We start from the raw sequence: 21929 nt of genomic DNA on the forward strand, positions 1-21929 counted from the left end.
TGGATTAAAGTTAAGTATTACACCAGCTACATCCGTTTTTCTAAATTCTAATTTCCTTGTCCCGTTCCAGACATCAAGCCATCCTGCGTGAGCTAAAACGCGTGCATTTCGGCCTCCTCTAGTAACACGGTATTGGCTCTCCTGCCAACCACAACATTGGCGACGAGGCAAAACCGCGTTCTTATCGCCACAATGTCCAGATGTACTTTCCGAATTTTATCGCTTACAGAATCAGCAGACGCAGGCCTTACTGGATGCCCTTGGATAGCTCGTCCAGGGTCAACGTGAATTGCAAAACGATGTGGCAGCAGCCGCTCCACCGCTAAAGCAGCCACAACACGCTGTTGCACCAACTTTTCGACCTTTTGATGCTGCGCTGGAAAGCTGCACGAAGTGGTCACGCCAATTTGGATTCCATCTCGCCGCCTACAGAATTCGAGGTGACGAGCGGCAGCCTTTTTTGTTATCATCAGTCGGGGTGAACACGTACCGTGTGATAGTCAAATTATTTCACTGCCACGACGTAGCAACTCTGTCTTACGAAGAAATTTTGTCCGCGTTAGATGCATATTTCAAAGAATCGGTCAATGTAGTTGCGAAACGGTATACCTTCTTTCATACAAAACGTATGGCAGGTCAGACTAATTGGGAGTGGGTTGCAACCTTGCAAGGCCTTACTAGGGATTGTGCTTTTGAGTGTCAATGTGGAATCCCATATTCAGATACTATGGTACGTGATACAATTGCACAGAACGTTTCTGATGTTCGTATAAGGGAACATATTTTGAATCTAGTCAATCCCTCCCTTCAACAAGTGACGGACATATTGGATCGGCAGGACACACTTAACTTTGCTCAGGAATCATTTAAAACTTCCACGGCCGTGTGACAGGTCAACCGGCCCTCCGGGCAAGCTGCACGGAGCAGTAAACAGCCCTCGCACCCAGCCGCGCCGCTACTGCCAGGCTCTCAGCCATGTGTGCCGCGCCAGCAAGCAAATGCAGTGCTCAAATCCTGCCCGCGGTGCGCTACTAGACATTCGCGTGAGAATTGCCCATCACGCCAAGCTATTTGCTTTTATTGTAATAAAAAAGGACATGTTCAGAGTGTTTGCCAGAAAAAGCTCAGATCGAAAGCTCAATACCATTTCAGGCCCTTTGCTTCGCGCCGGAATCGAACCAAGGATACTCAGGCTTGCAGAACTTCGCCCATGGAAATTCATGTAGTTCATTACACTCCGCCCAGTGCCACTATCTCTAACAGTGACTGTGTTCGTCCCACAAATAGTGTGCATCAACATCGCCGGATTTTGTACCAGTGTCAGTTCACGTCGCACGAGACAGTCGCTCTTGTCGTCAGCAGGACGATAAACATTTTGTGGACTTGGACATTAACGGCAAAGTGATACCATTCCAGCTCGATGCCAGGGCTGCAGTTTCACTGATGAATCAAGACACTTACAAACTGCTGGGCACACCTCCGTTGCATGCTGCAAATGTTAAGTTAACTAGCTATTCAGGTCAAGAGATCCCTGTGTTAGGACAGTGCAGCCTTTTTGCAACATACAAAGGACAAAGAAAACTTGTGTCCTTTTACGTCCTTCGTTCTTCTTCTGCAGTGAACTTGTTTGGTTTCGATTTATTTCAGTTGTTTAACTTGTCTATAGTAAATCAGGTCCTATCAGTGAACCAGACTGTGCCTTCCAACAGTGTTTCTCGTCTATGTGAAGAATTTGCAGACATTTCTGCAGTGGGCCTTGGTTGCGCTAAGAACTATAAAGCACATTTGGAATTGAAAGTAAACACGCAACCGAAATTTTTCAGAGCTGCAATGTTCCCCACGCATTGCGTGATAAGGTCGCAAAAACATTACACGATTTGGAATCACAAGGTGTAATTGGACGTGTGCAGGCTCCTCTCTGGACATCATCCTTAGTAATTTTGCCAAAACCTTCCGAAAAATTGAGACTTTGTGTGGACTTCAAGTCAACAGTGAATCCACAACTAGTGATTGCAACTTTTCCTTTACCCTGCCCAGAAGGTCTATTTGACAAACTGTGCCCGGGTAAATATTCTTCGAAGTTGGACCTAGCAGATGCGTACTTGCAAATACCGGTGGACGAAGAATCCCAGCGCGTTTTGATGGTTAACACGCATCTTGGTTTGTATCGATTCAAACGACTGCCATTCGGGTGTGTGTCTGCCCCTGAATTGTTTCAGCAATATCTACAAACTGTTTGTGCGTAGGTCCCAACTGCAGCAAACTATCTGGACGATATTGTGATCTCCGGAAAGACGGAAGAAGAACATTTAGCCAATCTCAGAACATTATTTCAGGTCTTGCGACAAAATGGTCTTCGCTTGCGGAAGGACAAATGTGTGTTTTTTGCTCGTGATTTGCCATACCTGGGACATGTACTCGATGCCCAAGGCATACATCCCAGTCCCACGCACCTTCGTGCCATACAAGACTTGCCTTCGCCGCGGAATTTGGAGCAGCTACAGAGTGTGCTGGGAAAAATAAATCACTATAACAGATATCTTGCGAACGCGCCTTTCGCCATGTAACCTCCCCCTCACTTACCGACCTTAATGACAGTGAAAATTGAAACCGCGTGTACCTAATGGGAGTTTTGGAAAAGCAATCGTCACCGAAGTTAACCTGTCGGTAAAGAGGGAGGAAAGGGTTACATCTAAATGAAAGGAAATGTGCTAATGAAACTGGTGGAAATTAATTTTGAAAAGGGGTAAAGTTAATAAAGAAAGTAAATGTGCAGCCGTTACATAACAATTAACTAGCGGTAATTAGGTATTTGAGATTTGGGGAAATCACGGTCGCCAGTCCTAAGGACAATTACTATAGTAACTGAAAAAGAAAGATTATTACACATATAATTAGCACTAGAAGCGTGGCAACTGAAGGTTGACACGTGTAGTGTGAAAACTGAAAGTTTGTCAGAAGTAAAAAATTTCGCTACACCCTGACTTAATTTAGCAAAAGAATTAATAAAACCGGAAAATCGAAAGTTAATTTAGTGACTGAAGTTAATAGTGAGCTTTCTTTCTGAAGCACATCGAAATTCAGTAAAATACGGTTAGTCTTGGACTACCTCAACAATCATTTCAAAAACTACTTGAATCTACGCAATTTAGAAATAAGAGATTTAACTTTGAACTTGAATTAAATGATTCTGAACAATTAACAATAGTAAAATTTAGTACGTACCAAGCTGAGCTGCAGTCACAGGTAAGCTAAAATACGGTAACAAAGCTCGCACTCTTAATTCGTGCTTGTGTAATCTGAATATTGTAGCCAGCTATTAATGCCATAATTGAACTTTGAAATTAAAGCAGTGAAAACGAGTTAGCTATATTACTTTAATGCTGGCGTTTGAATTTCAACGACACTCGGGTTCATTTCGGAAAAGGAAGGGACCCTGCTTGGTAATGCAATTGGGACAATGAGCAACAAAGGTTGATGCTAAGTTGCTGTAATTTTGCGAGGCAAATGGAACAAGATTAAAAGCTGAGGTCTGCCATACAGTTCTAAAACTTTACGTGCGTCCAGTCTTCCTTGTCGGTTGATTGAAGGTTTGAAGCCGTCGGTCGATGAGGTGGCGACAGTCACTCATTGTCGGCCGTCGCTGTTGCAGAAGCTGGATGTTGGCGCGCCTTCTTCTCGACACGGTCACCAGACGAAACGGGCTCTTGATGTGCGCTAGTTAATGTTTCCCGTCCGCGACACCATGTCAGAAACTATCATCGCAAGTCGAGCGCAATTACATGCTGCCAAACCCCGAAAGCGCGGCAACTCGCGGGAGCGTCACACAACACACCTGCTCCACTCGCTACTCCCGCCAGACTCTCTCTGCCCTGCCCGCGCTCCACGCGGCAGAGTTAACACTACCAAAGATCCTACACACTTTGATTCTTCACACAACCTATCGATGTAATCGTTCGATAGCAGTTTTCCCTAGGCAAGACCCAGCGTAAAAATACAAATAACATTTACGAAACAAACCAATTATACATCGACATAAGTGCATAAATATATATATATATATATATATATATATATATATATATACAAACAGTAAAACAATTACAATATATAAAGAGACAGAAATGTCATATCTTGAGGTAACAAAACAAGGAAAAAAAATAATAGTACAATAGATGAAAATAGGAGGATATGCATTTCCGGCGTTACACATGCCCCACATTATCTGAGGATGTTCGTGCAACGTAAACAGACTCAGAAAATGTCCCAAAAAAGAAACAGCGGAAATGCATATGCTCAAAACATCAACAAAAGTTAGCATTCGTCTAATTAACCATAAATCAATTTTTAGACCATAATAATTGAGTGGAGACACTCCTAATCTTATTCCACTCTGTCATCTTGCACAAAATAAAATAGGTTGACAACATATTAAAATTCATAGAAAATATAGAAAATGGTTTAGCTATTCCAAAATCGTCAAAATCCGTAACACTATCATGAAATGGAATACTATTTACAAAATTAATCAGAGTACATGGTCATAAAAACAGGTAGATCAGGATACGCAAATTAATTATTAATTACATAGAATACACATTTTATATAACCTTTTCGTAATTAATACACTTGCCATGAGAGTCCACTTAATGCTAAACAAGAAAATAATATTCAGTAGATCGAAAAAAACATAAATATTGACAGCAGAATTCTTTCACATCATCTGTCCGGGAAGAAAAACAATTCCGCCTTCCGTACTCGCAAGTACAAAGAATGCCGACAGCGGCACAAGAGCCGACAGCGGCACCGCCTCGCCAGTATTGTTGCGCCCGCCTGTGCGGCACGCTTGATCTCACTCGCCTGTGTAACGGTATTTCCAGAACGTCCGTTTCACTGAATTCTTTCGGAAAAACTCACTCCCGAGTAATCTCAAGGAGTCCATTAACACTATCACAGTGGATAACTCAACACTGTCCATCATCACACGCATGTACTAGCCTGAAACTTAAAACACCGTCTAAGTACATCGGCAATGACTAGTAAAACACATATTCATGAAATCTTACAGCTAGTTACAAAATCATATTTACATTGCTTAATCTACTGTGACTCAGCTGAAAACTTAAACTAGCAGCTTGGATTTTTCAATTGATAAATAATCACTTTCTCTTAAATCATTTAGTTAAAATTAATTACTTATTAATTACAACTTCTTTAATGTCCTCTTGATCAGGCAAAAGCATGGCAATCTAGCAAACCTTAAATCTTACACTCTATATTTACATATTGTACAAATTACGCATTGTGTGGTATTAATCGATCCTAGGTTGGTACAATTTCAAGTCTACTATATTTCGTAAGCATTTGTGTGAGGCATACCAATGACTTTATATGGTCCATTATAAACAAACTTAAATTTAGAGTTTTCATGGTCTATCTCGCTCGATTTCTCATGAGCTTTTACAAGTACTAAGTCTCCGATTGCAAACTTAGCAAAACGCGCTTTAGCGTCATGACGACGTATGCGAGCATCGGCTTTTAGCTTCATTACTTCTCGCAAACGATCTTTTTTCACACCAATACTAATGTTAATCCGTGGAGGGAATTTGATTATCTCTTCCAATTCACTTTCTACACTTTTGTCAATGCCGAAATTCCTCATGTTATGGCAGTTCAAACTCATTCCTACGTCAATGTCATCCGGCCAGTTAACAATGTGTATAGGCTGGTATTGCCTATGCACACCGTCTCCTGCCTCGTCAAAACCAACTACCATTGTTTTATCTAGTGACATACATGTCAAAATTTTGCTTTCGCAGTTAATAACTGCACGGTACTTTAATAGCCAATCTAACCCAATAATTACTTCCGTAGTTAAGTCTGGCACGACGACAAACTCTTGTTCAAATCGTGCCCCACATATCTCGAAGTTGACAAAAATCTGTTTTGTGACCGGTTTACTGGCCTTCCCAGTAGCACCGATAATTTTCACTCCTGTTACTGGCATAACTACGATGCCAGGTCTGTCTTTCAGTAACTCAAATATTTTCCCAGATACAGCACTCAATTCTGCACCGGTGTCAACCAACACGTTTAGTTGTAGGTCGTGCATATTAACAGACACTACTATCTGTCTACACTTGTCCTCGACTGTTTCTTTATTTTCCCACAGTAAATCCTCGTCTATATCCAGGTCATTCCAGAAAAAACCATCCGGCTTTGATCCTAAATCCGGTTTATCTGGCGGCTTTTTCGGCCTCTGTTCACATACAGTTTTAATTTCAACACGTTTGTCCTGAGGCTTAGTCTGTATTTTCGCCTCCAATACCGAAACCTTTTCCTGTAACTCGTCAACTAGTGAGTGTTGCTTTGCTATCGATTCACTAATTGTCACCTTCGTTGATTCCTCTTTGGTCAGATCGATCTCATCTGCCAATCTACCTGGAGGAATGTACCCAGTCGCATCTGAAATTACTTCCTCTGGATCTGCGCAACCCACACTGCTACCGTCTGACCGCACAACGTCAGCTCTAACCTCATACACGCTGAAATCTATGTGCTTTTCTACCAATTGTGTCCGGCTATCACTAAAATTTTCGCAATCTTTCTCCTTAATACTTTCGCAATGTTTAAACTGGAGGTTTGCGTCGGATGGGTCGGCTACTTCTACCACTGAAACTTTCGGTAAGGTCTGCCGGTTAGGGCCAGAACTTTCCGTTACTACTTCAACATCCATCCAACTCTTGTGGGACGAGACACGACGAATCTTGCTCGTGCTCCCCCTTAACATCAACTATTTCTAGTAAAGTCTGCCGATTAGGGCCAGAACTTTCTATCATTTCACAAACACTATCTTCTTGCGGGACGAGACGTGGCAAATCCTGCACGCGCTCCCCATAAACACTTCTCCCATACAGACCCCTATAATCTCTTAGTTCGTCGTATAAGCGACCGAACTGCCTTAACCAGACCTCATCCCTCTCTGCATCTCCTCGCTCGATGACGGACGTGTTATCCGACATCTGATCTTCTCTCAACAATTGCGAATCATTCTTAAACTCAATCTCCAGTTCCGCTGCGGGTATTACAGCTGCCACTTTATGATCGATTTCCGGAACACTACTTAAATTGTTCTCACTGACAGCGTATGTATTTTCTACTGCCGTGTATACAGCTGATCTACTACTTGTGGGCGCACTCTTTTCTCTTAACACTGGCACACTCTCCCGCCGTTGATTATTCCACACGGAATTTTCATAATGACGATACCTAGGTTTTCTCCTGTTATTGGGCCGCCAAAATTTCTCCACGCCCGCTCGGCCCCTCACCGGCGCGGCTAATGGTTTCCCTGTCTCGTCCCAGCAGATACGCTCCCCGGATGCTGCTGAGGCGGTTCATCACACCCTCTGGCGTTATTACTATTCTGTGAGGCCCGTATCACGTTAGTACGATACTGGTTTCCGTCATTCCTGTTATTATTTGCATTGTACCGATTGTTATTACGGTCCGAACCATTATTGTTATTGCTGCCATGGTTGCGGTATGCATTATTTCCATGGTTATCGTTGTTGTGGTTGCTGTGGTACCCGTTGTTGTTACCACGGCCTCTACCACTGTCGCGATTATTGCGCCAATTGTCCTCGTCCTCAACTCTTTCCAGGAAATCATTGACTGTCCTATAATTGCTTCCTACGTAGCGTTTTGTATCATCTGGAAGCTTCTTGTAGAGTTCCCAGACTATTTCGGATTCCGTGCGGCGATCACGCAAATATTCCAACTTGCGGATCCAGCCCTCACAAAACTCCCTCATCGAACCGCGCGAATTCGCATCGAAAGGCCTCGATACGACAAATTCGCGCCAGACACTTTGCTGTTTTTGCTCTGACCAGTATTCAGCCAGAAACAAATTTTTAAACTCGTCAAAAGTCAGGTTCGTAATGTTGAGGTTTAAGCCCCAACGCTTGGCATCACCAGCCAGCACATCAATAACCGCATTAATTTTTCTCTCATTAGTCCATGATCTGGGTAAAACTCTTTCACAATTTTTAATGAAATCCGTCGCGTGTATACCGCCTTTTTTCAAGGGGTCGAACCGCTCCTCTTTCGTCAACAATTCCGAACTATGTGCACAGATTGGCACATAGCTCTGTTTTTCGTCAAGTTTCTTTTCTAATTCCGACACTCTCATAATTACTTGGCAAGTGGTTGTCGCAAGCGTTTCCACTTCCCTCTTTTTCTCTTCGCAGGTATTAGCCTGCTTCGTCACTTTGGTATCTACTTCGGATACTAAAGCCTTTAAAGTTTCCACCTTCTTTTGATCCTCTTTTTTCACTAATTGAATTTGTTCCGTCACCTTATTCTCGATGATCGGAGCAACTGATTCTCCTACACTTTTCTCGATTCTGCTAATTTCGGAATCAAAACGAGTATTTATGCTCGCAATTTCCGCCTGAACGCCTATCATTTCCTGTTTAAGATTACCGATTTCGGTATTAATTACAACAATATCTTCTGTGATTTTATCAACTTTTGTATTAACAACTCCAACATTGTTGTTAACAACATTAATAGCTTTGTTCTGATTGTCTAGCTTTCGTTCAATTTTTTCAGACTGAGCTTCTTGCTTGGCAGACAGAGCTATAATTTCTACCGATTGACTCTTGATTTCATTAATCAAAACATTCAATAAATCAGTTAAATTCCCGGAGACTACCGGTTTTACTTCCGTAGCTGGTTCCTCTATATATGTTCCCCCGTATTCATCATCAAGGGGTACAGATTTGATTTTCGCTTCCGATTCCGAAACATTTTCTAAAGTTTGGAATTCCATTTCTGCTCTTTGTTGCGTTTCGGCGGTCGCGTCTTTCATGCTAGCCGCCTGCCCCTGAACAATGGGAACCGCCGTGCGCGTTTCCCACTGTTCGACCGATTGTTCCGTATCCAAGTCTACCAAATTTTGGTAATTGTTGCCTTCACTCATTTTAATAATTTTCAATATAAATGACAAATCTCAAATATAATTAGGATTACTCCCACTACTTATTCTCGCTGACGTAACGGCCTGTACGTAACCAGTACTTTGTTACGATATTTGCACAATGCAAACTTCGTGTCCAGAACAACCTCAAAATTGAAGATTGTCCTGTCACCAGGTCGCCACGTGTAACCTCCCCCTCACTTACCGACCTTAATGACAGTGAAAATTGAAACCGCGTGTACCTAATGGGAGTTTTGGAAAAGCAATCGTCACCGAAGTTAACCTGTCGGTAAAGAGGTAGGAAAGGGTTACATCTAAATGAAAGGAAATGTGCTAATGAAACTGGTGGAAATTAATTTTGAAAAGGGGTAAAGTTAATAAAGAAAGTAAATGTGCAGCCGTTACATAACAATTAACTAGCGGTAATTAGGTATTTGAGATTTGGGGAAATCACGGTCGCCAGTCCTAAGGACAATTACTATAGTAACTGAAAAAGAAAGATTATTACACATATAATTAGCACTAGAAGCGTGGCAACTGAAGGTTGACACGTGTAGTGTGAAAACTGAAAGTTTGTCAGAAGTAATAAATTTCGCTACACCCTGACTTAATTTAGCAAAAGAATTAATAAAACCGGAAAATCGAAAGTTAATTTAGTGACTGAAGTTAATAGTGAGCTTTCTTTCTGAAGCACATCGAAATTCAGTAAAATACGGTTAGTCTTGGACTACCTCAACAATCATTTCAAAAACTACTTGAATCTACGCAATTTAGAAATAAGAGATTTAACTTTGAACTTGAATTAAATGATTCTGAACAATTAACAATAGTAAAATTTAGTACGTACCAAGCTGAGCTGCAGTCACAGGTAAGCTAAAATACGGTAACAAAGCTCGCACTCTTAATTCGTGCTTGTGTAATCTGAATATTGTAGCCAGCTATTAATGCCATAATTGAACTTTGAAATTAAAGCAGTGAAAACGAGTTAGCTATATTACTTTAATGCTGGCGTTTGAATTTCAACGACACTCGGGTTCATTTCAGAAAAGGAAGGGACCCTGCTTGGTAATGCAATTGGGACAATGAGCAACAAAGGTTGATGCTAAGTTGCTGTAATTTTGCGAGGCAAATGGAACAAGATTAAAAGCTGAGGTCTGCCATACAGTTCTAAAACTTTACGTGCGTCCAGTCTTCCTTGTCGGTTGATTGAAGGTTTGAAGCCGTCGGTCGAGGAGGTGGCGACAGTCACTCATTGTCGGCCGTCGCTGTTGCAGAAGCTGGATGTTGGCGCGCCTTCTTCTCGACACGGTCACCAGACGAAACGGGCTCCTGATGTGCGCTAGTTAATGTTTCCCGTCCGCGACACCATGTCAGAAACTATCATCGCAAGTCGAGCGCAATTACATGCTGCCAAACCCCGAAAGCGCGGCAACTCGCGGGAGCGTCACACAACACACCTGCTCCACTCGCTACTCCCGCCAGACTCTCTCTGCCCTGCCCGCGCTCCACGCGGCAGAGTTAACACTACCAAAGATCCTACACACTTTGATTCTTCACACGACCTATCGATGTAATCGTTCGATAGCAGTTTTCCCTAGGCAAGACCCAGCGTAAAAATACAAATAACATTTACGAAACAAACCAATTATACATCGACATAAGTGCATAAATATATATATATATATATATATATATATATATATATATATATATATATACAAACAGTAAAACAATTACAATATATAAAGAGACAGAAATGTCATATCTTGAGGTAACAAAACAAGGAAAAAAAATAATAGTACAATAGATGAAAATAGGAGGATATGCATTTCCGGCGTTACAGCCAGTTGAAATCGGCGTTGCTTCCTATACTTGCCTTATGGCATTCGATCCCCAGAAGCCCCTTTTGTTGATGGTGGATGCATCGGATTTCGGGATCGGTGCTGTGCTTGCGCACAAAGATGGATCGCACGACCGCCCTATTGCCTTTGCGTCCAAATTGCTCTCATCTGCGCAAAGAAATTATTCACTGATCGAGAAAGAAGCATTGGCTCTCGTATTTGGTGTTACAAAGTTTCATGATTTCTTGTATGGTCGTCACTTTACCATAAGCACTGAGCACAAACCTTTGACATCGCTTTTTCATCCGACCAAGCCTGTACCTCCACGTACAGCGCAGAAATTCATTCGCTGATCTATTTTCCTCTCGCAGTACCGCTACGATATCTTGTATCGGTCCACTGCTAAGCACGGAAACGCCGATGCGTTGTCCCGTTTGCCTGTCGCTGAGGATAGAGCATTCGATTCCTCCGAACTTGCTTGCATGTTCATTGATGCGGAAACCGATGACGCGGTCGAATCGTTTCCGATTGATTTTCGTCGTGTAGCTACAGCCACAAACTGCCGACCCTGTTGTTGCTACCGTTCTGCGTTTTGTTGCTATGCAATGGCCCTTGACAAAGTCACGGATCGGGGAATCGTTGGTTCGCCGATTTTTTGCTCACAAGGAGAGACTTTTTGTTCGACGTGGTGTTTTGCTGTTGCGTTCTGATAATGATCAGTCCAGGGTCGTGGTCCCATGTTCGTTACAGTCCTCTGTCTTACAGCTTCTCCACCAAGGACATTGGGGTATAGTGAGAACGTAACAACTTGCTCGTCAGCACTGTACTTGGTTCGGAATCGATGCCGCGATTACGAATATGTGCTCTTCTTGCATGGTGTGTGCCGAACAACAATCAGCACCACTGTGGAAAATTCTTTGCATGGCCAAAAGCCACTTCCCCTTAGCAACGCTTACACATCGATTTTGCTGGTCCATTCTGGAATGCTCGATGGTTGGTTGTGGTAGATTCATTCAATAATTTTCCTTTTGTTGTTCGGATGTCTTCCACGACGTCATCTGCCACCATCCAAGCGTTATTTGCTATCTTTTGCATTGAAGGTCTTCTACAGACTATTGTTTCCGACGATGTCCCACAATTCATGTCCTCAGAATTTCAGTCATTCTGCAAGGCCAATGGTATTCAACATCTGACGTCCGCGCCGTTTTCGCCACAGTCAAACGGTGCGCAGAACTATTGGTCAGGACTTTCAAGTCAGAGATGTGAAGTTAAAAGAGTCGCATTCTCGGGAGGACGCGTTATTGCTCTTTTTGTCCTCGTATCGCTCTCAGCCCCGAGATGGTCGCTCGCCGGCTGAGTTGTTCCACGGTCGCCCTCATCGCACCTTGATGTCTTTGCTACATCCGCCGCATCAGGTTCCTGTGCAGCGGCAGACACCTGCTTTTTCCCCAGGCGACGTTATCTCGTACTACCGCCACTACCGAGGTTCCCGGCGTTGGCTCGAAGGGCGCATTCTTCGCTGCCTCGGACGCGCTATGTATCTGGTTTTGGGGGCCTCTGGTGAGGTGCGCCGGCATCTCAACCAGCTGCGCCTCTGTCGTCGCACGGGATCTGCCGCTCGCCGTCTGCTTTCAGCGACGGTGCCGTCCGGTCAGCGCCCCGGGGACCCATCTACTGGCTCGCCTCAGCCCCAGGTGTTATCGACGTTGCCTTCCATTTTGCCCCATGGCGACGCGCCGTCGCCGCCGCCGCCACCGCCGCCGCCGCCTGCTCTCCCGCCGGCGACGCCCGCAGTGGACGCGTCGCTGCAACCGCCGGGCGCCTCCCTGGGTCACACGCCGCCGATCGCTTCCCGTGACCAGTTGTCCTCCGACATGGAACTCTTGCCCGCTCCGGACCATATGTCGTCTTCGCCCGTCGGGTGCCCCAGCCCGATGGAGGTCGACCCTTCGGCCCTTCCTGTCTCTCTTCGGGCGCATACACTGCAAGTTGGCGTGCACCCTGGAGCAGGTTTTCAGGCATTTCCTAGCTCCCCGCAGTCCGAATGGCAGGGTGCGGGTGACACAGCCTCGCCTGTTGTTAGGCTCCCCACCTCGTCACATACGTCAACATGGGGTTCTCCCCACGGCGGGCGGAAGCCTTATGCCACAACCGTACGCCGATTTGCGGGGGAGAAATGTGGTGTCACCGCCATACACCACGCTTGCTAGGTGGTAGCCGCAGTCCGTTAGTATACGTCGGACGCGCGTGTCGCCGCTATCAGTGATTGCAGACCGAGCACCGCCACACGGCAGGTCTAGAGAGACTTCCTAGCACTCGCCCTAGTTGTACAACCGACTTTGCTAGCGATGGTTCACTAACAAAATACGCTCTCATTTGCCAAGACGATAGTTTAGCATAGCCTTCAGCTACGTCATTCGCTACGACCTAGCAAGGCGCCATATTCAGTTACCATTGATATTGTGAACCATGTACCGTCAAGAGCGACGTTCATCATTAATGGATTAAAGTTAAGTATTACACCAGCTACATCCGTTTTTCTAAATTCTAATTTCCTTGTCCTGTTCCAGACCTCAAGCCAGCCTGCGTGAGCTAAAACACATGCATTTCGGCCTCCTCTAGTAAGATGGTGTTGGCTCTCCTGCCAACCACAACACGTAGTACCAAAAATCGGAATAAATACAGGATAATGTGGTTCATAAATTATTGGTCCACCAAATTCAGAGTTAGGCTTGAATGATGCATTAACATTAGTTCCTTTATGAAAATGAACAATATGTTTAACAAATATTCCATCAGCTAGATTAAAATTTATGTTAATTAATTCGAATGGAATAATTTTAAAACATCTTTAGCAACTGTCTTTTAATTAGCCTCAATAGTTTGTCACTAAATCCAACCACACTTCCAATGCTATCTGTATGTAATTTCACATTGCTCTCAGTAGTTATTCAGATTAAAATTTCATCAGATTTAATGTGAATGTTTGGCTTTTCTGAATCAATTTTTTTCTACATTTCTTAAACTATCCTGACCTACAGGAATTTCTGTCGTTTCCCCCATCGCAATATGGTTTATTATTTTTCGGTGTAATATTTTGAGTTAAAAAAGTTGAATGAAAACCAGCTAGTGCAACAGTTACTAAAGCTGTCTCATATAGGTACAGTCAATCTTTTTTGAGAAGAGATGATTTATCACTCAACTGAAATAATCAACTCATTTACTATTAAAATATTTTATTAAGACAGACTGGAAACCAAAAATAAGAATTCCAGAAAAGAAACAAAAAATATGAGGGTTGTCCACAAAGTAAGTTCTGTTTCTATTTCTATCCATGGCAGCGCTATGGTAGCAGTTCCAAGCATACACAGCAGTTACTCTGACTCAACAAGAAGACATGTACGCCATTTTCAGATTTCTGCTGCTGACATTTGCTTCATTGTGCTTTTTTATAATGGTAGCCATAATTGAAAATGCTGCATGTATGAAATCAGATCTGTGATTCATTTTGTAAACGCAAAGGAAGTTAAACCAAAGGAAACTCATTGGCAAATCTACGAGGTTTATGGATAAAATGTTATGAGTGATTCAATGGTTAGACAATGGGTCAGACTGTTCAATGAATGACGTGATCAAGTACATGCTGAAGAACGAAGTGGACGCTCATCTGTGGTTACTAATGAACTGGTTCACACAATTGAAGAGGTGGTTAAGCACAACCGTAAGTTTACTCTTAGTGTCCTTGCTATGGAAGTTCCACAAATCTCATGACCACTAGTTCATGAAATTGTCACTGAAAAACTGATGACGAGCTGAAAGAACAAGTTACCACATGGTTGAATACGCAGGAGGCACCCTTCTATGAAGGAAGCATACAAAAACTTGCGCCACACTATGACAACTGCCTAAAAAATTTCGGAAGCTATGTAAAAAAAAGTAGTTTAACAGGAGTAGATTTTTGTACAATAAATATTTTTTCTGTATCTGTACCCATTTGTTTTATATAATCAAATGTAACTTACTTTGTGGACGACCGTTGTAAATGTGGTAAACGGTTACCAAATTCTATTTGATTTGTAATAATTGGTCCTAGTGGTTGTTATAAAACGACATTAATGACTGATAATTATATTATATCTCCAGGATGTTTGAACTGGAATAAAATTAATCATTTGTATATTTATTCAAAAAGTGTAAATCAACAAAAATAAAAATTGAACATAGGCATAAGGAAAAAATTGCTACTTTTATAGAAAATAATGATAAAATTATTCCATTAGATCAATGTCTAGGTAATACAGTAGTAGTATTTGATGACTTCATTTTTAAAAATCGGGATATAGTTAGAGAACATTTTAGTAGGGGAAGAAAAAGGAACAGATGGTTTTTATTTAGTTAAAAATACCCTGACAATTAGTTAGAGGTAATCTTAATTTTTTAAATATTTGCAGCCAAGGTGACACAAATTTAAAACATGTTTATCGTAAGTGTCTAGGAGATGATTCAACATTTGATGATTTTAAAGAAACATGTAGTAAACGTTGGTAAGATCAGTTTGCATTTTTATGATAGATATGACTAGGAAACCAAGCATTGGTAAGTTCAGAGATAAAATGAAAACATTCTTAAAATAATTATTCTTAATGTTTTTTCATCTACAATTAATGTTTGCAAAATGTGACTTGGGATTGTTAAAGGAGCCAGATGAAGCAGAAGAGTTAAAGAACAATTAAAAGAAGAATTTCAAAAATTGAAAAGATGGCCAAGAACTGACTATGATGAATATAAAAAAACATCAACCTGTTACTGATAAAATTGAACAAGTAAAACAATGAACTAGAGGACAATGTAATAGTGTGTTAAAAGCAATTGACGAAAATAGAGAAGTAGAGAAACAAACATTATTAAGAAGAATTTAACGATATTCGAATAATGAAACAACATGAGAGTGATAAAAGAGAGTGTACGATACATGACTCAGAAATACAATGTTTATTGGCAAAATATGAAGAAGAGAGAAAAAGTATAGCTCCAAAAGAAGAACAAGCAGTTAAAAATATGTAAGTGAAAGAATGTTAAATACATTAATCACAGAGAAGATAAAGTTCTTGGATTAAGACCTGTTGGCAAAATTAAATTTGTTGATGAATTACCAGTAAAATTCGATGGAGATAAATTAACAACTGGTGATAGAACATATGAAGTTACAGATGGATTAATGAATCTTTTAACTGATGAACAAATTTCTATGGATGACTTCAATACACTATTTACAGCTTCTGACATATCATATTATGCAGATATATTGACTGGTAAGAGCATTATATTTTGATAATAATCCAAATAAAACAAAATACTGATAATAAATCTAAATATTTGATAGAATAAATGGTTAATCTTTACACTTCTAAAAAGAGTAGATGAAAAAGTTGGCGAAGATTTAATTAAAAAATATAGAGAATAATCAAATGAATGTGTTTGGATGGATGACATCTGCCAATTAATGAATAGATCAGCAGTAATTCCCAAGGAGAATTAGATGGAAATAAAAATCATCAAAATGAAAAAGCTGGAATAACTCAAGTGTTAATGAGTAAATTTAAAGATTATATAGTCCACAATCCAAAAGGAATTCCATACTTAATTAGATTTTTGAATAATCATCATCACTCATTTTGGAAAAGTTAAAAACATGGAAAAGATTTAGAAAATTGGGCTTTAAATAATTTATCAATGTCAAAGATAAATTAAACAAAGCTTGTAAAAAACACAATATTGCTTATAGAGTTAAAAATGTTTGAAAAAGATGTGAAACAAATAAAGAACTTCAATTAGCAGCTAAAGAAGGAATGAATGGAAGTGATGATCAACTGTGATAAACTAGCTACAGCTGCAGTTAGAGTAATAATGTTTGGAAAACGAAAGTTAAGAATAGGATTAGGTGAGGATGAAAATGGTTGGGGAGTATAAAAGTATTAATTGTTACAAAATGTTTTCCTACATAAGTTGATAACTTTACAATCATTATACTTTGCTGCTTAGTGTCAAAATTAAACGAAAAGGAATAAATATTAAAGCCGATAATGATCAACTGCATAGTATTGATCAATTTTAACTGATGCTCAAAAAGGAAAGAGAGGTAAGAAAACTGGTGGAAATTTACTCATAACATTAGCCATAGCCATAGTGAAAAAAATAACTGTGCATCTTATGAAAAAGAAAGAAATAAAACATAAAAGTGGATTTTTAAGATTTGTATTGTCAGTTTTACAACATTTAATTACTACTGGCTCACTAACTGACAGTTATGCAGCTATTGAAAAAAGCTGATAAAGAATCAGAAGAACAAAAAGACAATCTAGGAATGGAAAAGAGAGGAACTGAAGTGAAAAAAATTCAAGAAATAATTAAAAAATATAATAAAGCTCTATATAAATTTGGCATAGAAGAATTAGTTAAGTAATTAAAAATTTTACACTCCCATGGTATACTCATCATTGACAACTTACCCAATAATCCATTAAAATTGAGTGTGGAATAGTTAATTTAGATATCTCTGCTCATGTTGGTACTGATTGGAATTGTTATTATAAGAATAAATATATAAAATTTGTTGTTGATCCATTTGCTGGTAATATGCCAAACCAACAAGTTAACTATTTGGGAGAAAATGATCTATACTCTGATACTGAGAGAATACATATTTTGATGAAGTAATATGTGGTCATTTATGTATATTTGTTTTAAAACTGTTATCAGGGAATTATAAATTTACTGTTATTTTGGATTTAATAAATGAACATTTTTGGAAAAAGATGAAACATACAGTCAGTATCAACAATGGAAAAATAAACGTAAGTGAATTACAAGCAAATATTGATCCAAAAACAAAGTTTAATCAAAAAGTCTCAAGAAAAGAATTGCCTAACATCATTAATGTAACTAAAGGATTTATTGATTTTGAGACTGGTAGATTTAAAAGATCCAATAAGCGGTTATGATGCAATTACCAAACAATACTTAGGAAAACAATATGTTACAAAACCTGAATACTCCAGTATTCTAACACAATTTAATAACTGTGTGACCACACAAGAACTAAAAAATCATGCAACAGAATTTTAAAAAATAAATAGTATTTATGTTGGTGTAATGGAACACGTAATAAAGAGAGTGATAAAATGAAAGAAGGATTAATTCGGTAGGAAGTGTGCTCAAAACTATAGGTTTAAATTTCGATGTAAATGCTGGGAAAGATCTGGACATACTGAAGTCTTTAGATTAAAATTTTAAATTCATTAAATTTTTATTCTATATAAAGGGATAATCACTATCATGTCTGCTGTCTGAACTATAAAAAATTTACGAACACACACAATCATTACAGTTATCACTAAAAATAGAAACAGAGGACAGAGGGTCTCTATACAATTTGTAAAAGTAAAAAAAGTAAATTCGTTAAAAATTTTTGTAGACAGAGGTCTACAGTTTAATACATGTGTAGAAATTATTAATGAATGACATAAATCTATGAGAAAAAATTTTAAATGAAAATTCTGAAAAATTAAAAGAAATTTCAAAAATAAATAAACGATATAAAGATTTATTAACTGCTATTGATTTTTTTTTCAAAATTTGCTTGGGCTATTCCAGTTAAAGATAACACAGATAAAATTTAGTTGATGCTTTCAAAAAAATATTCAAAGTAAGAACTCCAAAAAATTTATAAACCGATAATGGTAAATAATTCTATAATAAAGATTTTCAAAAATTGATGAAAAATTGCACATTAATCGTTATTCAACTTTTACTGGATTAAAAGCATCTGTTGTTGAAATATTTAACACAACAATTAAAGGAAATATGTGGAGGAAATTTGCTCTTCAGGGAAATTACAAATGGGTTGATACAGTTTCGAAATTAGTTAGTGAATATAACAACATGTAACATTCAACAATAAAAATGAAACCAATAGAAGTTAATGAAAGGGATTATAAACCAATTACTATTGTGTCTAATGATAATCCGAAATTTAAAAAAAGTAGATAAATTTAGAATCAGTAAACTTAAAGAACTCTTTAAGAAAGGATGTACAGCTAATTGGTAAACAGAAATTTTGTGAAATTCAAGATGTTATTCATTCTAATCCAACCACAAATAAATTGAGATATTAATGGAAATATTTATGAACAACTACAGAAAACAAAATTTCCTGATGGATACATTGTTGAAAACGGTTTGTGAAAGAAAAGTGAAAAAGTTTACTTTAAATAGATGGGATTTGATTATTCACATAATAGCTGAATAGATAAAGAAAAAATTATCTTATAAAAATTTTAGTATGCAAATGGCCACACTAAGAATGAGAATACTTGTACTTTAATTCTTATGTTATCCTTATGTTATCCTAAAGCTACATCTACATTTATAAATCAAGTAACTGATCAGAATGTGAATTATTTATATTATCTGAAAGGTAATGAAATTTGTATTGTGTATGACTATTTTAAAAAACAGATTATCGATACTTAAATGTTTCCTATACAGTTTCAGACGCTAAATATTTAACATCTGGAATTGTATACAGAAAAGATTAACTGTCAATATCTTCTTTTTTCATTTGTTTAAAATTTCTGTAGGTATAACTGGATCCCTCTGGAGTTCCATAATGAATCAAATTCAGTGATCGGCTTTTCTGATCGGTGACTCTCCTTATAATTACAGCCACAGGTCCTTTCTAATCTCTACATTCCTTACTCTGTCCATTCTTGTTTTTCCCTTAACATATCTGAGAAATTTCATTTCCCCTGCTTGCAGTCCGCTCCAGTCCCTTCCTGTCATTGTCCATGTTTCTCCTATTGTGACAATAGGGAAGTAATAATTCTTATACATAAGGAGTTTCGTTTTTTCTGAAACTTCCTTATTCCAAATCAGTTGTTTTATTGTTTCGTAGAAATTGCCTCCCTTTTGTAACCTCCTATTAATTTCGTTACTTATTCTTCCATCACTAGATATTTCACTCCCTAAATAAGTGAAACTTTCTACCACTTTCAGGGGTTCTCCATTCAAGATAATATATCCATTGATCCCTTTCTCTCTTCCAAATACCATTACTTCACTCTTATCTTTATTTATTTTTAATCTATACTTTTTCATTATTTCCTTCCATGCGTCAAGTTGTAACTGTACATCTACTTCTTTATCACCACATGTTACTATATCCTCTGCAAAAATCACCTTTTTGTCTTTTTCTTTTACTATATTTTTAACTGCCCTATTCGTCCCCTCCATCACAACATTAAAAAGTGCAGGAGATGGTTGCTTAAGTCCTTGTCTTATTTCGAAGTAATCAGGTTCCCCAATGATGTTCTAATTCTACAATTGCGTCCTCTGTACATTGTCTTTATTACATTAATGTAGCCATCTTTTATATCTATCCTCTTCATTTCTTCCCAGAGTCTTTCCCTATTAACTGTGTCATATGCCTTTTCTATGTCTATAAAAACCATTTTAACCCTTTTGATATACTCCAACTTCTTTCTCGATAGTTATGTAATTCTCTTTAATTTCATTGGCAACCTTTGTTCTTAAAGTCATAACCAGTGTTTTGAATGTAATTCTCTTTAATTTCATTGGCAACCTTTGTTCTTAAAGTCATAACCAGTGTTTTGAAATTTCTAAAGATAATAAAATCCAACTTTTTTAAACCAAGTTATATTCTAAAGCAAGAAGATCACTGTGTTTTATTTCAGTACATTTGAAATTATAATTAATGAAAGATTTAAGAAAATTTGAACTGATTTGATTATTTTGTTCTAGTATCACTGTCATAGGGCATGTATTATCAGGGAGTGGCTTCCCGCACCTTGAAATTCCAAACTTAATCAAATGGAAAGTATGATTAGTGATTAAAATATTTTATTGATTAAATAAAGGAATCCAAATATCTTTAAACCTACTACCCAAGTTCTGCTGATAATTGTTGTGGTTAATAAATTCAAAAATATTCATCCTAGGTAATTCTGAAGCAGATGTGTTTGGATTGGTTCCATTTATTACATTTTAAATTTTATTAATTCTAGAATAATTTTCAGGGGGAAATTCCCACCCTCCCCCCCTATGGAATTGCATACGGAAAATTTAAAATATCATTTGTAATCACCACATTCTTTTCTTCAGATATCTTTAAAAAAAACTTCCTAAATTCAGCTGATAATTGTTATGGTTAAAATTTCCAATGTTTGTAGCTAAGTATAAGTACTTTCTTTAAGTGTGTATAATTATAGATCACAATTTCTTTTTCATGCAATTTATATTGTATTGAAAACTCATAAATGTAATATAAAATATACAGTATAAATGCTAGTGTTAGTAAAAAGATTAAGAATGTATGTATTTTATCTATACAGCTAATCAGTGCACAACAACAAGAAAGTGGGTTCATTTTTAAGAATAATATCTTATTAAACTAATGAAGATTTGTCTCAATAAATGGAGATGTTCAAGAAGAGTAAAATTTGTCCAGTGAAGAAGTCAGTTGATAGCTTTCACTTACTTAAATGTACAAAAACAAATATAAGAATTCTTGTAAGGAATTTCTTAGTGGATACTATAGAAAACTGTATAAAGGTAAACAGATTATGTGTGTATATGGAAATTACGATTCTACATCTACATCTGCATCTATACTCCGCGAGCCACCTTACGGTGTGTGGCGGAGGGTACTTATTGTACCACTATCTGATCCCCCCTTCCCTGTTCCATTCACGAATTGTGCGTGGGAAGAACGACTGCTTGTAAGTCTCCATATTTGCTCTAATTTCTCGGATCTTTTCGTTGTGATCATTACGCGAGATATATGTGGGCGGTAGTAATATGTTGCCCATCTCTTCCCGGAATGTGCTCTCTCGTAATTTCGATAATAAACCTCTCCGTATTGCGTAACGCCTTTCTTGAAGTGTCCGCCACTGGAGCTTGTTCAGCATCTCCGTAACGCTCTCGCGCTGACTAAATGTCCCCATGACGAATCGCGCTGCTTTTCGCTGGATCATGTCTATCTCTTCTATTAATCCAACCTGGTAAGGGTCCCTTACTGATGAGCAATACTCAAG

The sequence above is a fragment of the Schistocerca serialis genome, chromosome 2, assembly GCF_023864345.2.
Source record: "Schistocerca serialis cubense isolate TAMUIC-IGC-003099 chromosome 2, iqSchSeri2.2, whole genome shotgun sequence".
Taxonomy (NCBI): domain Eukaryota; kingdom Metazoa; phylum Arthropoda; class Insecta; order Orthoptera; family Acrididae; genus Schistocerca; species Schistocerca serialis.